The sequence below is a fragment of the Lissotriton vulgaris genome, chromosome 12 (assembly GCF_964263255.1).
Source record: "Lissotriton vulgaris chromosome 12, aLisVul1.2, whole genome shotgun sequence".
Classification (NCBI taxonomy): Eukaryota; Metazoa; Chordata; class Amphibia; order Caudata; family Salamandridae; genus Lissotriton; species Lissotriton vulgaris.
Window position 1 is genome coordinate 565,707,999 of NC_141700.1, and position 19,620 is coordinate 565,727,618.

A 19,620-nucleotide genomic window follows, 5' to 3' on the forward strand; every position below is an offset into this window, starting at 1 on the left:
TCAGTTAATCAAAGGATATTTAGATTCCAGATCATTTAGATGTCGCCATGATCTACCCTAGAAGGCAATGTCCTGTGAGTACACCCTGGCAGAATATTCTCCTGCTGTGAGGGTGGCAGCTGTGCATTCAGTGCCACATGGCAGACGGTTGGGGTATTAGTACCATGTTGCTGGAGAGACCGTGGTGCTCAGTTCCCATCGGGGTTTGTGGTGGACTTACACGTGGTCAACATTTTTTCATGGAAGTTCGTCTAGATAGAAATATTGTGAATCCCCAATATATTGTTTTTCTGATGAAGTAGTGTGACATAGTTTGCTATCTCCCATTATATATACTCACATGCACTGTACTCAGGGCATCATGCACTGTGAGGGAGGGTAAAAGCGGCCTCTAGTATTGTGACCACTTGACTTTTTTTGGGTGTCCTTAGGCCTCGCTCCTTGTGTTTCTCGAAGAGAGCAATACCCAAAATCTCTTTGTTATTGCCATGTCCTCTCATCATGGAGATTGAGTAGAGAGTGGTACCCACTTGAAACAAGCATTTGCAATGCAATAGGTCTCGCATTAGGAAAGTGTGAGCTATTGGTATTGTAAATGACAATTTTTTAAAATATGTGTTGGCTTTGAAAATATCTAAATTAATATCATTGTTATTCACAAAGCCAATAGCTTACACTTTCCTAATGTGAGTCCTATTGGCTATGGAAATGCTTGTTGGTAGCAAGCAAGGACAGTGCTGTTGTGGTGCTTAGTGATGATGTGGTTGGGCTGAGTGATGTGGTGGTGTTCCTGAGTGATGTGGTGGTGTCCCTGAGTGATGTGGTGGTGTCCCTGAGTGATGTGGTGGTGTTCCTGAGTGATGTGGTGGTGTCCCTGAGTGATGTGATGGTGCCCCTGAGGGATGTGCTGGTGTCCCCGAGTGATGTGGTGGTGTCCCCGAGTGATGTGGTGGTGTCCCCGAGTGATGTGGTGGTGTCCCTGAGTGATGTGGTGGTGTCCCAGAGTGAAGTATCCTCTTAATAGACCTGTAAACAAAACCCTCGTTATGAATATAACATTGATTAACAAAGCATGGGATGTCTTATGAAGAGAGACGAGTAGGCACAGATCAATACTTCAATGATTTTCTTAGCCAAGATTGGAAGTATGTCTGCGAGATGAAGAGAGGATATAATTGGATGAGGAAGATGAATGAATAAGAGACAGGAACAGTGAGCGCGGGAGAGGCGAGGGAGAGAGGAAAGAGGAGGAGGGGGCCGAGATCCAAGATCAGCGAGGAAGGAGGTTGGAGATAGGCCAAAATTCATACGAGCAAAAGCAGCGAGCAACAGAAGTGAGCCTGTATGGAAGAGAAGAGCCAGGGCAAACAATATGAAACTACAAGGTTGAAAGCAAGAGAGAGGGGAAGAAACAGAGGTTAGGATAGAAAGAGCTGGATGAAGAACAGACCATAAAAACAAGTAAATAAAGGCTCACAAGAGCGAGGCCAGCAAGTTCGGGAGCGCATTCCTTTGAAGTCTGATGCCAAGGCTCAGAAAATGGTGGTGTGCGAGCGGCTTCCTTTCAAGTCTGATGGGGGGAGGGTGGAGCAAATGGTGAGCGCGCGCCCGGCGCACATGCACTGGCCATAATCCGCATTCCAAAGCCCTCTGGCAGCCTTTCCTGGAGCCCCTACATAAGTCTCGCAGGCGCAAAGGCGATACCTAAAAACAAAATGGCGGCGCAATGCTTTGGGGTTCCCCTTGTACACACTCTGCCTGGGAGAACTTTGGTTGACATACGGGTTTCTACTGTGTTTAGGGCGACTGATATGTCAAATAGTAAATATGACACAACAAAGGGGAGGAAAATGGAGAAAAAAACAGTTGGCTTGGACAGCTAGGGAATTTACATCCCCTTTCCCTACCTTCGTTCTCTAGGTGACAAAGCATCCATAACGTCCCCATGATAGCTGTGGATTTCTAGGGTCCAAAAAGACAAGTCCATTAGACAAACTTTTGCTGAAACAAATGGCAAGACTGCAATAGCATGCCTTCCATGGTGAAAAGAATAATACAAGGAACCTGACTGCAATATCATGCAATCCATGGTGAAAAAAATAATACAAGGAACCTGACTGCAATAGCTTGCCTTCCACTGTAATACGAACAATACAAGGAATCAGACCGCAATAGCATGCCTTTCACGGTAATACGAATAATACAAGGAAGCAGACTGCAATAGCATGCCTTCCATAGTGAAAAGAATAATACAAGGAACCTGACTGCAATATCATGCAATCCATGGTGAAAAGAAAAATACAAGGAACCAGACTGCAATAGCTTGCCTTCCACGGTAATACGAATAATACAAGGAATCAGACCGCAATAGCATGCCTTTCACAGTAATACCAATAACACAAGGAAACAGACTGCAATAGCATGCCTTCCATGGTGAAAAGAATAATACAAGGAACCAGACTGCAATAGCATGCCTTCCATAGTGAAAAGAATAATACAAGGAACCAGACTGCAATAACATGCCTTCCATGGTAATATGAATAATGCAAGGGACCAGACTGCAATAGCATGCATTCCATGGTGAAAAGAATAATACAAGGAACCAGACTGCACAAGCATGCCTTCGAGGGTAATATGAATAATGCAAGGGACCAGACTGCAATAGCATGCCTTCCCCGGTAAAACGAATAATACAAGAGACCAGACTGCAATAGCCTGCCTTCCAGGGTAGTACGAATGATACAAGGAACCAGACCGCAATAACATGCCTTCCATAGTGAAAAGAAGAAAACAAGGAACCAGACTGCAATAGCATGCCTTCCACAGTAATAAAAATAATATAAGCAACTCGACTGCAATTGGATGCCTTCCATAGTGGAAAGAATAATACAAGGAACCAAACTGCAATAGCATGCCTTCCATGGTAATATGAATAATACAAGGGACCAGACTGCAATAGCATGCCTTCCATGGTAATATGAATAATACAAGGGACCAGACTGCAATAACAGGCCTTCCATAGTGAAAATAATAATACAAGGAACCAGACTGCAATAGCATGCCTTCCATGGTAATATGAATAATACAAGGAACCAGACTGTATTAGCATGCTTTCCACATTGAAAATAATAATACAAGGAGCCAGACTGCACTAGCATGCCTTCCATGGTAATATGAATAATACAAGGGACCAGACTGCAATAGCATACCTTCCATGGTAATATGAATAATACAAGGAACCAGACTTAAATAGCATGTCTTCCATGGTAATAAGAATGATGCAAAGAGTCAGACCGCTTTAGCATGCCTTCCAGGGTAGTACCAATGATACAAGGAGCCAGACCACAATAGCATGCCTTTCATGGTGAAATTAATAGTACAAGGAACCAGACTGCAATAGCATGCCTTCCACAGTAATACGAAAAATACAAGGAACCAGACTGCAATAGCATGCCTTCCACAGTAATACGAATAATACAAGGAACCAGACTGCAATAGCATGCCTTCCATGGTGAAAAGAGTAATACAAGGAACCAGACTGCAATAGCATGCCTTCCACAGTAATACGAAAAATACAAGGAACCAGACTGCAATAGCATGCCTTCCACAGTAATACGAATAATACAAGGAACCAGACTGCAATAGCATGCCTTCCATGGTGAAAAGAGTAATACAAGGAACCAGACTGCAATAGAATGTTTTTCATGGTAATACAAATGATACAAGGAGTCAGACTGCAATAGCATGCCTTCCAGGGTAGTACGAATGATACAAGGAACTAGATCGCAATAGCATGCCTTCCACGATAATACGACTAATACAAGGACTGAGACTACAATAGCATGCCTTCTAGGGTAGTACGAATGATACAAGGGGCCCTACTGCAATAGCATGCCCTCCAGGTTAATAGGACTGATACCAGGGACCATACAGCAATAGCATGCCTTCCACTGTGACAAGAATAAAACAAGGAACCAGTCTGCAATACCATGCCTTCCACCATAATGCGACTAATACAAGGAACCAGACTGCAATAGTGTGCCTTCCATGGTAATATGAATAATAGAAGGAACCAGACTGCAATAGCATGCCTTCCATAGTGAAAAGAAAAATACAAGGAACCAGACTGCAATAGCATGCCTTCCACATTGAAACAAAAATACAAGGAACCAGACTGCAATAGCATGCCTTCCACATTGAAAAGAATAATACAAGGAACCAGACTAAAATAGCATGCCTTCCACAGTAAAACAAATAATACAAGGGACCAGACTGCAATAGCATGCCTTCCATGGTAATATGAATAATACAAGAGACCAAATTGCAATAGCATGCCTTCCATGGTAATACGAATAATACAAGGGACCAGACTGCAATAGCATGCCTTTAATGGTAATATGAATATTACAAAGGACCAGACTGCAATAGCATGCCTTCCATGGTAATATGAATAATACAAGGAACCGGACTGCAATAGCATGCCTTCCTCATTGAAAAGAATAATACAAGGAACCAGGCTGCAATAGCATGCCTTCCACATTGAAAAAAATAATACATGAAACCAGACTGCAATAGCATGCCTTCCACATGGAAAAGAATAATACAAGGAACCAGACTGCAATAGCATGCCTTCCACATTGAAAAGGATAATACAAAGAACCAGATTGCAATAGCACGCCTTCCATAGTGAAAAGAATAATACAGGGAACCAGACTGCAATAGCATGCTTTCCACATTCAAAAGATTAATACAAGGAACCAGACTGCCATAGCATGCCTTCCATAGTGAAAAGAGTATTACAAGGAACTAGACAGCAATAGCATGCCTTCCACATTGAAAAGAATAATACAAGGAACCAGACTGTAATAGCATGCCTTACATGGTAATATGAATAATACAAGGAACCAGACTGCAATAGCATGCCTTCCATGGTAATATGAATAATACAAGAAACCAGACTGCAATAGCATGCCTTCCATGGTGAAAAGAATAATACAAGAAACCAGACGGCAATACCATGCCTTCCATAGTGAAAAGAACAATACAAGGAACCAGACTGCAATGGCATGCCTTCCATTGTAATATGAATAATACAAGGAACCAGACAGCAATAGCATGCCTTCCACAATGAGAATAATAATACATGGAACCAGACTGCAATAGCATGCCTTCCATAGTGAAAAGAATAATACAAGGAACCAGACGGCAATAACATGCCTTCCATGGTAGTATGAATAATACAAGGAACCGGACTGCAATAGCATGCCTTCCATTGTAATATGAATAATACAAGGAACCAGACAGCAATAGCATGCCTTCCACAATGAGAAGAATAATACAAGGAACCAGACTGCAATAGCATGCCTTCCATAGTGAAAAGAATAATACAAGGAACCAGACCGCAATAGCATGCCTTCCATAGTGAAAAGAATAATACAATGAACCAGACCGCAAAAGCATGCCTTCCATAGTGAAAAGAATAATACAAGGAACTAGACTGCAATAGCATGCCTTCCTTGGTAATATGAATAATACAAGGAACCAGACTGCAAAAGCATGCCTTCCATATTGAAAAGAATAATACAAGGAACCAGACTGCAATAGCATGCCTTCCATGGTGAAAAGAATAATACAAGGAACCAGATAGTAATAGCATGCCTTCCATGGTCATATGAATAATACAAGGAACGAGACTGCATTAGCATGTTTTCCATAGTGAAAAGAATAATACAAGGAACCAGACTGCAATAGCATGCCTTCCAGGGTAGTACTAATGATACAAGGAGCCAGACCGCAATAGCATGCCTTCCAGGGTGTTATGAATAATACAAAGGTCCAGACTGCAATAGCATGCCTTCCATGGTAATAAAAATGAGACAAGGAGTCAGACTGCAATAGCATTCCTTCCAGAGTAAAAAGAATAATACAAGGAACCAGACTGCAATAGCATGCCTTCCATAGTGAAAAGAATAATACAAGGAACCAGACAGTAATAGCATGCCTTCCATGGCAATATGAATAATACAAGGAACCAGACTGCAATAGCATGCCTTCCATTGTAATATGAATAATACAAGGAACCAGACAGCAATAGCATGCCTTCCACAATGAGAATAATAATACAAGGAACCAGACTGCAATAGCATGCCTTCCATAGTGAAAAGAATAATACAAGGAACCAGACCGCAATAGCATGCCTTCCATAGTGAAAAGAATATTACAAGGAACCAGACCGCAATAGCATGCCTTCCATAGTGAAAAGAATAATACAATGAACTAGACTGCAATAGCATGCCTTCCATGGTAATATGAATAATACAAGGAACCAGACTGCAATAGCATGCCTTCCATGGTGAAAAGAATAATAGAAGGAACCAGACTGCAATAGCATGCCTTCCATGGTAGTACGAATGATACAAGGAGCCAGACCGCAATAGCATACCTTCCAGGGTGTTATGAATAATACAAAGGGCCAGATTGCAATAGCATGCCTTTCATGGTAATACAAATGATACAAGGAGTCAGACTGCAATAGCATTCCTTCCATATTGAAAAGAATAATACAAGGAACCAGACTGCAATAGCATGCCTTCCATAGTGAAAAGAATAATACAAGGAACCAGAAATAATAGCATGCCTTCCATGGTAATATGAATAATACAAGGAACCAGACTGCAATAGCATGCCTTCCATAGTGAAAAGAATAATACAATGATCCAGACTGCAATAGCATGCCTTCCAGGGTAGTACGAATGATACAAGGAGCCAGACCGCAATAGCATGCCTTCCAGGGTGTTATGAATAATACAAAGGGCCAGACTGCAATAGCATGCCTTTCATGGTAATACAAATGATACAAGGAGTCAGACAGCAATAGCATGCCTTCCACATTGAAAAGAATAATACAAGAAACCAGACTAAAATAGCATGCCTTCCACAGTAAAACGAATAATACAAGGGACCAGACTGCAATAGCATGCCTTCCATGGTAATATGAATAATACAAGAGACCAGATTGCAATAGCATGCCTTCCATGGTAATACGAATAATACAAGGGACCAGACTGCAATAGCATGCCTTTAATGGTAATATGAATATTACAAAGGACCAGACTGCAATAGCATGCCTTCCATGGTAATATGAATAATACAAGGAACCAAACTGCAATAGCATGCCTTCCTCATTGAAAAGAATAATACAAGGAACCAGACTGCAATAGCATGCCTTCCACATTGAAAAAAATAATACATGAAACCAGACTGCAATAGCATGCCTTCCACATGGAAAAGAATAATACAAGGAACCAGACTGCAATAGCATGCCTTCCACATTGAAAAGGATAATACAAAGAACCAGATTGCAATAGCACGCCTTCCATAGTGAAAAGAATAATACAGGGAACCAGACTGCAATAGCATGCTTTCCACATTCAAAAGATTAATACAAGGAACCAGACTGCCATAGCATGCCTTCCATAGTGAAAAGAGTATTACAAGGAACCAGACAGCAAAAGCATGCCTTCCACATTGAAAAGAATAATACAAGGAACCAGACTGTAATAGCATGCCTTACATGGTAATATGAATAATACAAGGAACCAGACTGCAATAGCATGCCTTCCATGGTAATATGAATAATACAAGAAACCAGACTGCAATAGCATGCCTTCCATGGTGAAAAGAATAATTCAAGGAACCAGACGGCAATAGCATGCCTTCCATAGTGAAAAGAATAATACAAGGAACCAGACTGCAATAGCATGCCTTCCATTGTAATATGAATAATACAAGGAACCAGACAGCAATAGCATGCCTTCCACAATGAGAATAATAATACAAGGAACCAGACTGCAATAGCATGCCTTCCATAGTGGAAAGAATAATACAAGGAACCAGACGGCAATAACATGCCTTCCATGGTAGTATGAATAATACAGGGAACCGGACTGCAATAGTATGCCTTCCATTGTAATATGAATAATACAAGGAACCAGACAGCAATAGCATGTCTTCCACAATGAGAAGAATAATACAAGGAACCAGACTGCAATAGCATGCCTTCCATAGTGAAAAGAATAATACAAGGAACCAGACCGCAATAGCATGCCTTCCATAGTGAAAACAATAATACAATGAACCAGACCGCAATAGCATGCCTTCCATAGTGAAAAGAATAATACAAGGAACTAGACTGCAATAGCATGCCTTCCTTGGTAATATGAATAATACAAGGAACCAGACTGCAAAAGCATGCCTTCCATATTGAAAAGAATAATACAAGGAACCAGACTGCAATAGCATGCCTTCCATGGTGAAAAGAATAATACAAGGAACCAGATAGTAATAGCATGCCTTCCATGGTCATATGAATAATACAAGGAACCAGACTGCATTAGCATGTCTTCCATAGTGAAAAGAATAATACAAGGAACCAGACTGCAATAGCATGCCTTCCAGGGTAGTACGAATGATACAAGGAGCCAGACCGCAATAGCATGCCTTCCAGGGTGTTATGAATAATACAAAGGTCCAGACTGCAATAGCATGCCTTCCATGGTAATAAAATTGAGACAAGGAGTCAGACTGCAATAGCATTCCTTCCATAGTAAAAAGAATAATACAAGGAACCAGACTGCAATAGCATGCCTTCCATAGTGAAAAGAATAATACAAGAAACCAGACAGTAATAGCATGCCTTCCATGGTAATATGAATAATACAAGGAACCAGACTGCAATAGCATGCCTTCCATTGTAATATGAATAATACAAGGAACCAGACAGCAATAGCATGCCTTCCACAATGAGAATAATAATACAAGGAACCAGACTGCAATAGCATGCCTTCCATAGTGAAAAGAATATTACAAGGAACCAGACCGCAATAGCATGCCTTCCATAGTGAAAAGAATAATACAATGAACTAGACTGCAATAGCATGCCTTCCATGGTAATATGAATAATACAAGGAACCAGACTGCAATAGCATGCCTTCCATATTGAAAAGAATAATACAAGGAACCAGACTGCAATAGCATGCCTCCCAGGGTAGTACGAATGATACAAGGAGCCAGACCGCAATAGCATGCCTTCCAGGGTGTTATGAATAATACAAAGGGCCAGATTGCAATAGCATGCCTTTCATGGTAATACAAATGATACAAGGAGTCAGACTGCAATAGCATTCCTTCCATATTGAAAAGAATAATACAAGGAACCAGACTGCAATAGCATGCCTTCCATAGTGAAAAGAATAATACAAGGAACCAGAAATAATAGCATGCCTTCCATGGTAATATGAATAATACAAGGAACCAGACTGCAATAGCATGCCTTCCATAGTGAAAAGAATAATACAATGATCCAGACTGCAATAGCATGCCTTCCAGGGTAGTACGAATGATACAAGGAGCCAGACCGCAATAGCATGCCTTCCAGGGTGTTATGAATAATACAAAGGGCCAGACTGCAATAGCATGCCTTTCATGGTAATACAAATGATACAAGGAGTCAGACTGCAATAGCATTCCTTCCATACTGAAAAGAATAATACAAGGAACCAGACTGCAATAGCATGCCTTCCATAGTGAAAAGAATAATTCAAGGAGCCAGAAATAATAGCATGCCTTCCATGGTAATATGAATAATACAAGGAACCAGACTGCAATAGCATGCCTTCCATAGTGAAAAGAATAATACAAGGAACCAGACTGCAATAGCATGCTTTCCAGGGTAGTACGAATGATACAAGGAGCCAGACCGCAATAGCCTGCCTTCCAGGGTATTACGAGTAATACAAGGAGCCAGAATGCAATAGCATGACTTCCATGGTAATACAAATGATACAAGGAACCAGACAGCAATAGCATGCCTTCCAAAGTGAAAAGAATAATACAAGGAACCAGACTGCAATAGCATGCCTTCCATAGTGAAAAGAATAATACAAGGAACCAGACTGCAATAGCATGCCTTCCATAGTAAAAATAATAATACAGGGAACCAGACTGCAATAGCATGCCTTCCATAGTGAAAAGAATAATACAAGGAACCAGACAGGAATAGCATGCCTTCGATGGTAATATGAATAATACAAGGAAACATACTGCAATAGCATGCCTTCCATAGTGAAAAGAATATTACAAGGAACCAGACTGCAATAGCATGCCTTCCATAATGAAAAGAATAATACAAGGAACCAGATTGCAATAGCATGCCTTCCAGGGTACTACGAATGATACAAGAAGCAAGACCACAATAACATGCCTTCCAGGGTATTACGAATAATACAAGGAACCAGACTGCAATAGCATGCCTTGCAGGGTAGTACGAATGATACTTGTATGTATGTATGTATGTATGTATAGGCATTTATATAGCGCACTACGTACCCGGAGGGTCCCAAGGCGCTTCGACCGCTGCGAAATCCTTCCTGGCTTCCCTGAGAGATGGCCCCTAATGGGTATCTCCAGGGTGAGACCAGGCATCCCCGGCGGTCTGGTGGGGCCGTTAGTGACGATGAGGCAAGCTAATGCCCAGAGTTGCCGAGTGTGATCGATACTAGGAGCCAGACCGCAATAAAATGCCTTCCATGGTATTCCGAATAATACAAGGAGCCAGACTGCAATAGCATGCATTCCATGGTGAAAAGAATAATACAAGGAACTAGACTGCAATAACATGCCTTCCATAGTGAAAAGAATAATAGAAAGAACCAGACTGCAATAGCATGCCTTCCATAGTGAAAAGAATAATGCAATGAACCAGACTGCAATAGCATGCCTTCTATAGTGAATAGAATAATACAAGGAACCAGACTACAATAGCATGCCTTCCATAGTGAAAAGAATAATACAAGGAGCCAGACTGCAATAGCATGCCTTCCAGGGTAGTACGAATGATACAAGGAGCCAGACCGCAATAACATGCCTTCCAGGGTATTGCGAATAATACAAGGAGCTAGATTGCAATAGCATGCCTTCCATGGTAATACAAATGATACAAGGAGTCAGACTGCAATAGCATGCCTTTCATAGTGAAAAGAATAATACAAGGAACTAGACTGCAATAGCATGCCTTCCATAGTAATATGAATAATAGAAGGAACCAGACTGCAATAGCATGCCTTCCAGTGTAATACAAATGATACAATTAGTCAGTCTGCAATAGCATGCCTTCCATAGTGAAAAGAATAATACAAGGAACCAGACTGCAATAGCATGCCTTCCATGGTGAAAATAATAATACAAGGAACCAGACTGCAATAGCATGCCTTCCATAGTGAAAAGAATAATACAAGTAACCAGACTGAGAGCATGCCTTCCATGGTAATACAAATGATACAAGGAGTCAGACCGCAATAGCATGCCTTCCAATTAAGAGGGCACATAATCATAATGGAGAATTCCTACTTGAAAATCGTCCAGTGTCGGCCAGACATACCTGTGTCACCACCTATTCCACAGTATCTAAAAAAGTGAATCAAATAATGTAAAGACTGTGGCTTATTTTACAGACCAAATGCAGCTTCCGCTCACCCCCCTCTCCTCCTTCAACTGAGGACAGAGTATTAGTAATAGGATGTACACACTAAAATCTGTATGATTACTTGTCCCTGTGAGCACAGATACATATGAGTGACATTTCGCAAGGTGCGCATTAGGATTAATGAGCTTCGAAGTACAATATGATGTAAGAATGCAACCAAAATGACTAACCACTAGCTTCAAATAAACCATTCTAAAAATGTCCTTCTATGGGTGGTGCTTGAGAAGGTTCCATGAAGTTCACATGCCAGTACTCTACAAAGCATCCTAGACAAATAACCAAGATGGATATACCGCCTACAAACCCACTTCAGAGGACTAAATGATGACATACCATGGCTCCAGGTTAATACAAAATTATGTCTAGTGTAGAAAATATACAATGAAGATAGAATCCCCAGGCCGTAGTGGTTGGCACTGCCCTAAACATATACCACAAAGATCAGACCAGGGTGGACCTGGGATCTAGATAATTAGGTGCAAAAAGTGATACGGTGACATAGCATCCATCACACACAACTGCCCTCCTTTGAATAGGCCTACCATAAGTGACATAACAATAGCTATATGGTTACATGTGGGCGCCAGTCTGTAAAATTGACTCAAGTACAATAGCTAAGTCTAAGGGGATTGATATGCATGATGTACTTACTAGGGACTCATGCTCCTGGCAGGCTGTAGTGAACACACCATATACCAAGCACTATATTTAAAGACCACACGCCTGCTGGAGTTTTTAGTTCTATGCTGGCACAAAGACACCTAATCCACCAATACCTATAACCAAGCCTCAGGAAATTGCACTACAATGATCCTGGGCATTCTGTGCACCCCATTTCCCAGCATGTATAGAGAAATGCCAACCATGTACATATCAGATGCAAGCTGGTGACTGGGCTCTACTATGCACTCACAGTGTATGCAGGGGACTCCATTTCCCGGCAGGCATAGAAGCACACCCACAAAGTGCAATCCTATGCATACCGGCTGCTTCATAAACAGGGACTCTATGGTTCACCGAGAATATCCGGAGAGCCTGCGTGAGGGCGCATTTTTGACTAAGTAAGTGCGAGGTTTTGTGATGCAGAGCCCAACATGGGGATCAATCTTTTGACATACAAATGAATCTTTCTAATTAGAGTACTTCTTAAATTAGAGTCATTGGGGCTCTCTTCAAATTAGTTTAGGGTAAGACCAGATGAATGGATGTGATATTCCCTTGTTGTAAACGATACGAACCACACCCGCACTTTGATTTGCGGTGGTTTGAAGTGTTTTACCACACGTTACAAGCGTAGTGGCACATTTCCAAAATATGCATGATTTTATGTTCTCTTATGTCTGTTTGACCTGCATCTATTTATTTTAAACTAACTGTGTTCATGTACTACATGGCTACCTACCAACAAAGTGCTGAAAAATTAACATTTCCCAGGTGACAATCATAAGTGGTTAAATAGAGTATGTGTGCTGGATGTGTGTGTTTAGCAATTGAGGTAGGACAATGGGAATCCTGGTCCTGAAGAAAGCCATTGGGGCCTAGAAAGCACTGAAACATGTTGACCAAGAGGATGCAGTGGAAATTAACTCCCCAAGCATCATCACATAAGACATTTGCACCGTCTCTTAAACTCTTGCAACAATAAAGGACATGAACTGGGAAGGAGCCAACGATGCATTCCCATTCATTGGATCTCACACTCCACTACTCCAATAAGTACCACCTGATATGACAGGAACCCCATTCACCACTAGTGTAATCTCTGGCAAGTGTGGCAGGCTAATGATGAAGCATGATACCTTGGTATGAAGGTCCGGTCCTTATATATAGGTAAGAATAGAGGACTACTGGGGTCCCCAGAAGAGTGGGGCAAAAAGTTTTCGTGTGAGAACCCAAGATGGTATTGGCAGACAATCCCGCCTGTTTATTAATAGTACAGACTGTGCTTAGGGAGGACACAAATGAGGTCAGTCCATCTTTGCCTCACATCCCTTGATCCCAAACTGTCGGGATCACATGGTTTGTGATGCTCATTTTTGGGGACTGGGACTTATTTTAATTTTCAGATTATAAGCCAGAACAAGAGAAAGAATGGTTCAGTACAGTGAAAATTGGAGAAAAGAAGTATAAACAAACGATGGCAAAGCCACGGGAGCTAAGGGCTTTGCCAAAGCTTCGAATATTTTTTATTAAGGTATAATAAGATTAATTTGAAGCTGGCTGCCCTTCTGAGTAGGCACATGGATGGCCATCACTTAATGTTTTTTGTATTAAAATATAGCAAAAACCATTACAAGATGCCAGCCCGTACATCTGCATGCATGCACACGCAATGGTGGCGGCTTTGGAATGGACGTATTATAATTTAGGAAATGCCATTTAAAAATGGCCACCAGTACATGTGTGCATATACTGTTGGCTATACTCGCGACCGCTCACGATGAGAAACTACCAGTCCGTGTTGAGAAAGCTGCCGCTCGAGTACAAATCTACTTGAGCGGCAGAAACAACTGCTTGCACAGTGCAAGATGCCGTTTACAATGATTGCACAGTGCGGACAAGCATGCGACACTGTGCAATCAGTGCAAACAGCATTTTCCCTACCGCACTACGCAGTTTGCGTAGCTATGCGTAGCTTGCATAGTGCAAAGTGGTCTTCGCGTAGCTACCCATAGCACCACTACGCAAACTACGCCCAGGGTTAGTTGTGAGTCTGGCAAGCTGTCCGGGCAAAAAAGCAAAATAAAATTTGCTAAAGAAGGACACATTAACACACAAGTTCCTCTTTCTGTAGGGGGCTCTTTTATGTGTGGATGAGGACACTGTACGTCAAAGGAAAGCTGTCACTCACAGAGAAGGGTTTCAATGGCTAAAATATGCTGACCCATTGCCTTATTCGGCACACCGAGGTGGGTGGGTGTAAAATGTGAGTGACACTATAATAGGCCAATCGATGAAGAGAGCTGATTGAAATCACGTGTTGGGGTAGTTTATAACTTTTTCTTTAAATAAAAACAAAAGGTCTTGGAGACCAGCTGACTTAAAAAGCTCCTGCAAGAGTGAGATAGAGCGAACAAAAGTGTTGGGTTGTGGAAGAAAGAGCCATAAGGTTGAATGAAGGCTAGGAACCCTTTTTATTGTGCCCCGTGGCATGCGGCAGTGACAGTGGTGTGCAACTAAACATAAAAGCCTCTGCACCAATGTATTTTTCATAAATTAAACACCGCCCCTGCCTTAGAGCTCTAGTCTTGTGACACTTTTCCCTCAAAACTCCCAAATGATTCTGTGTTCCTAAGTAATGGCTACAATGTAATCCTTTGTGTACTACAGCTTATTGCTATCTTTCATGTCATGTGCACTGCAGATAGTGGAGAAGTGTGGCTCAATGGTTAGAGCGGCAGACCCTGATGCAGAGGTCTAGCCCGGACCAGGGTTCAATTCCTGCCTTGGCGGGTCTTGGGCTCAATTTCCGCAGACCTGATAATTCTCGCCTTTGTGCCTATTCTAATCATGGGTCCCACTAATCTCTACAACGGCCCCAACAATGCTAGGATGTCTGGCTTCACCTTGGTGGTGCCCAGGAGTGGGTCCTTCACAGGGAAAAGCCAGGAAGGGTTCCACAGCGGTATGCGTACAAGTGCCTGAGATACCCCTTTGGGGGTCGATTCTGTGTGCTATAGAAATACTACTACATTTACATTTCATTTTATATGTAAAATCAGCTTACCACTGTACTATTTCACATCCCGCATTCAGTACCAAATGCTACTCTTAGCTTGCTCCTGGAAATGATACGCGCGGGTCTTGCCGGAAGTGCTGAATGCGTTCAGTGGCTACAGCAGCCCTTGGAAAACTACCAAATTACCACCGTTCGCTAAAAGTGTCATTTTGAGGATTTTTGGGGCCCCAGGCAAGACATATGTTGCGGTCCCTTGTTGGCAACTACTTTTAATTCCTCTACCCATCTTCTTCTGCTTCAAGCACGCATAATGCTACACAATATTCAATCATACATTCAGTTTTCAGGAAAAAAAAGAGTGCGAGATAGAGGTATGCTGAAGGAAGTTCAGACAAACAGAGGTGATGGGAGAAAAAAATTACTTTCTCAGGGGGGCCTTTAAAAGATGGGGGCCCGGGCAATTGCCCATTTTGCCCCTGCCTTGAAACGCCTCAGAGTGGAAGCGAGGAACACCGATTCCAGGAGATTGGTGGTTTATTCGTTAGCCTGAATAGAAATCCTTCTACATTGGGGCTCTCACATTGAAGCTCCATCTTGAATTCCAGTCCTGCTGCCTGCAGTTCGGCTTCCAATGCAGTTTGATGCAATGCTTAACTTGTGGAAATATGAGTGCCGGTGCCCAGGGCTCGGCTCAGAAGCCTGCGGTTGGTGCAATTGAAGGTCGGCGCGCCAAATCCCAAGGCTGCCAAGTCTTGAATCCACCTCGTCCCTCTTTCATCCATCACCAGCCATCCCCTGCCCTTTACCTCACTTTTGCAGTTTCCCATTTTCCCCCTTTCTAACGTTTTTTCAGTCATTCGCTTTCCGTTTTGTGTATTTTTCCCTATCTAGCTCTTGTGTTTTTTTTTCCCCTTTAAGTTTTATATAGCGCAAACTTGACCCGAAGGTATCAGGTGTCAGAGCGCTTTACATGAGCACCAGTTGTGTTAAACAAGGACACATTCATTTTTGTTAGGCAGGATGTTGGACGTCCCTGTCAAGACTCAAACGCGGTTCCCCAGGTTTGAGAACCACCGCCCTAGCTGTTATGCCACATCCTCTCCCACTTGTAAATGAATGATGAAGGAAATTGCTGGGCCCCAAAAAGGAGTGCAGGTGGCCCACGCTGGCAACCACTGGCTCAAATCAAGCACTGGTTCGATGGATGCTGCACGATTAGCTAGACCTGGCGGGTGTCCAACTTAGGCTCAGAAGGGCTGGATCTCTTCAAGATGTTGTTGCTATCCACATAAAAGAAATTTGCATACAACAAATGTAATAGGAAATCGTTTACACAGCCAGTGGTTTTGCTGAAACTCTGCAGTAAGCCAGGCACGTCTGAACTCACAGGACAGGCAGACTTCAGGGTCAGAATAACTCTAACAAGACACTACTGAAAGGGTCCTTGATTAATGTTCGCTGTGAACCTGCATATATCAGAATAAGTGACAGTTGGCTCGGATGGCTCCTAGAAAGCATAATTGTCACGTTTCCCACATCCAGTCCCATTTTTATTTCGAATTCTGGCATTTAAAGTAGATCCAGTTTTATATTTGGTTAAACAATAGTACCAGCCACAGAGTTCTAGAAAGAAAAAAACACACAGACTGGCGCAACTAGGCAGGCATGACCCTGGGGAACCTGGCAGCATGGAAAACCCAAATCATTATGGCTGCTCACCTGCTCGTCCTGATCCCATCAGAAGCGGTCCCTCCTCACGCTGCTCCCTGCCCTGCATGCCGATTTGGTATCGTAGCGCTTACTGCCAGACTACTGCCTGCTTGCTCGCCTTGCCCCCACAACTTCTACTTCCTGATTGCTGATTAGAATATTATCGTAGCGCTAGATCGCCATAGTGCGCTTTAACGATCTGCTCAATTGTGCTGTGCTGCCTTGTTTATTTCCTGATTGCTGATTAGAATATTATCGTAGCGCTAGTCTGCCAAAGTGCGCTTTAACGTTCTGCTCAATTGTGCTGTGCTGCCTGTATTTTTGATTTGGGCCTGATTGTGCCGGTTCCACTGCCATTCGCATCGCGTTTAATATAATTGTGCCCCAATCCTGTTTCGCTTTTGGCTTGCTGCCATTTTGTTGTTGTTGTTGTGCCTCCGTGCCCGGCTCTCCACCCCGCTCCTGCCTCCCAGCTGCTCCTCCCTCGCCCCTCCCCCTCCACTATCCGCATATGACAGATGTCTTCGCGCGCAGCGTTCACGCGCAGCGAGCGCGCCCCATGCGCGCCGAAGGTGCACCAAAGTTAAGCCCATCTACGCCCGTCCGCGCCTGGACCGCGCCCAGCGCCAAACCCCCTGGCCCCCGCAATTCTCATTCCACCCGCATAACATACGACGCCGCAACCCTCTCAGCCCTTAACCCCGGCCGACTCCCAAACTGCTACCAAGCCGCCCCCAGGACACACCCATGGTTCCTTCGCCTGCCACTCCTGCAAGTTCGACTGCATCAGGACCCACACCAAATCCACAAACTCCAAACAGAGCTCCAACACTAACCACCTAAAGTGCATCCTGATCAACACCCGCTCAGTCCACAGACACTCCATTGAACTTTGGAACCTACTCGACACTACATCGCCGGACGTCGCCTTCCTCACAGAAACATGGATGAACGCCTCATCAGCGCCTGACATCGCCATAGCCATCCCAGAAGCCTACAAGATCATCCGAAAAGATCGCACCAACCAAACAGGAGGAGGCATCGCCAACGTCCATAAGAACACCATCCGCATCACGACCAGTTCCGATGATAAACTCGCTTCCGCCAAACACCTTCACTTCCAGATTCACACCAACCACAAAACCACACTCAGAGGCACCCTTATCTACAGACCACCAGGACCCTGCACACAATTCAGCGAAGACATCACTGACTTTATCAGCCCACATGCCCTCCCCTCCGAGAACTACATTCTACTGGGAGACCTCAACTTCCACCTGGAAAAGAAAAACGACAGCAACACCACCACCCTTCTGGACAACCTGGCCAATCTCGGACTCAAACAACTTGTAGACACCCCCACCCACTACGCCGGACACACGCTCAAACCTATCTTCACCTCCAGCAAGCACATCTCCTTCGATCACACCACAGCTCTCCATTGGACGGACCACAGCTGCGTTCACTTCAACTACAAAAAGTCCAATACCCACAACCCCCCACAACCTATTCCTCGAAGAAATTGGAACAAAATCACCACCGAACAACTCTTCACATCGCTTCACCAAAACCCCCCCACCAAATCATCGGACCCAAACCAAGCAGCCACTAACCTCACACAATGGATCACCCACAGCGCCGATGAACTAGCACCCTTGAAAAACTATCTAATCAAGCAAGGTAGCAAAAAAGCCCCCTGGTTCAACGATGACCTTAAGCAATCTAAGAAGTTCTGTCGTACTCTCGAGAAAACCTGGAGAAAAAACCCAACCACTGATAACCTAGCCACCTTCAAGAACGCCACCCGCAAACACCACCAACTGATCCGATCCACCAAGAAATCAGCATTCAAGGATCGACTTGACAACAATGCCCAAAACAGCACGGAACTATTCAACATCGTCAAAGAATTTACTAACCCCACCGCCGGCACCAACGACATTTCTCCCTCCCAAGACCTCCGCAACTCTCTATCCTCATTCTTCCACAACAAAATCGCCGAAATACATAACAGCTTTGAAAACCAGTCCGAAGACAAGTCCACTCCACCCATCTCCGAACCAACACCGCACTCTAACAACCTTTGCGCCTGGAACACAATCACCACCGAAGACACCATCCGCCTGATGAACTCCATCCACTCAGGATCGCCAACCGACCCATGTCCCCACCACATTTTCAACAAAGCAGGCTCCATCATCGCACCTCATCTCCACGATGTCATCAACTGTTCCTTCAACTCCTCTACCTTCCGGAAATCTGGAAACATGCCGAACTCAGCGCCCTTCTGAAGAAACCCACAGCAGACCCCACCGAACTTAAGAACTACCGCCCCATCTCGCTCCTCCCATTCCCTCCCAAAGTCATTGAGAAAGCTGTCAACAGTCAGCTCGCCGCCTTCCACGAATCCAACAAATCCCTCGACCCTTCACAATCCGGCTTCCGAGCCAAACACAGCACCGAAACCGCCCTCATCGCAGCAACAGACGACATCCGAACACTACTGGACAACGGAGAAACAGTTGCCCTCATCTTACTTGACCTCTCCGCAGCCTTCGACACAGTCTGTCATAGCACCCTCATACAACGCCTCAGCAACGTCTGAATACAAGGAAAAGCATTGGAATGGATCATATCGTTCCTTGCCGGAAGAACCCAGAGAGTTCGCCCCCCCCCCCCCTTCAAATCA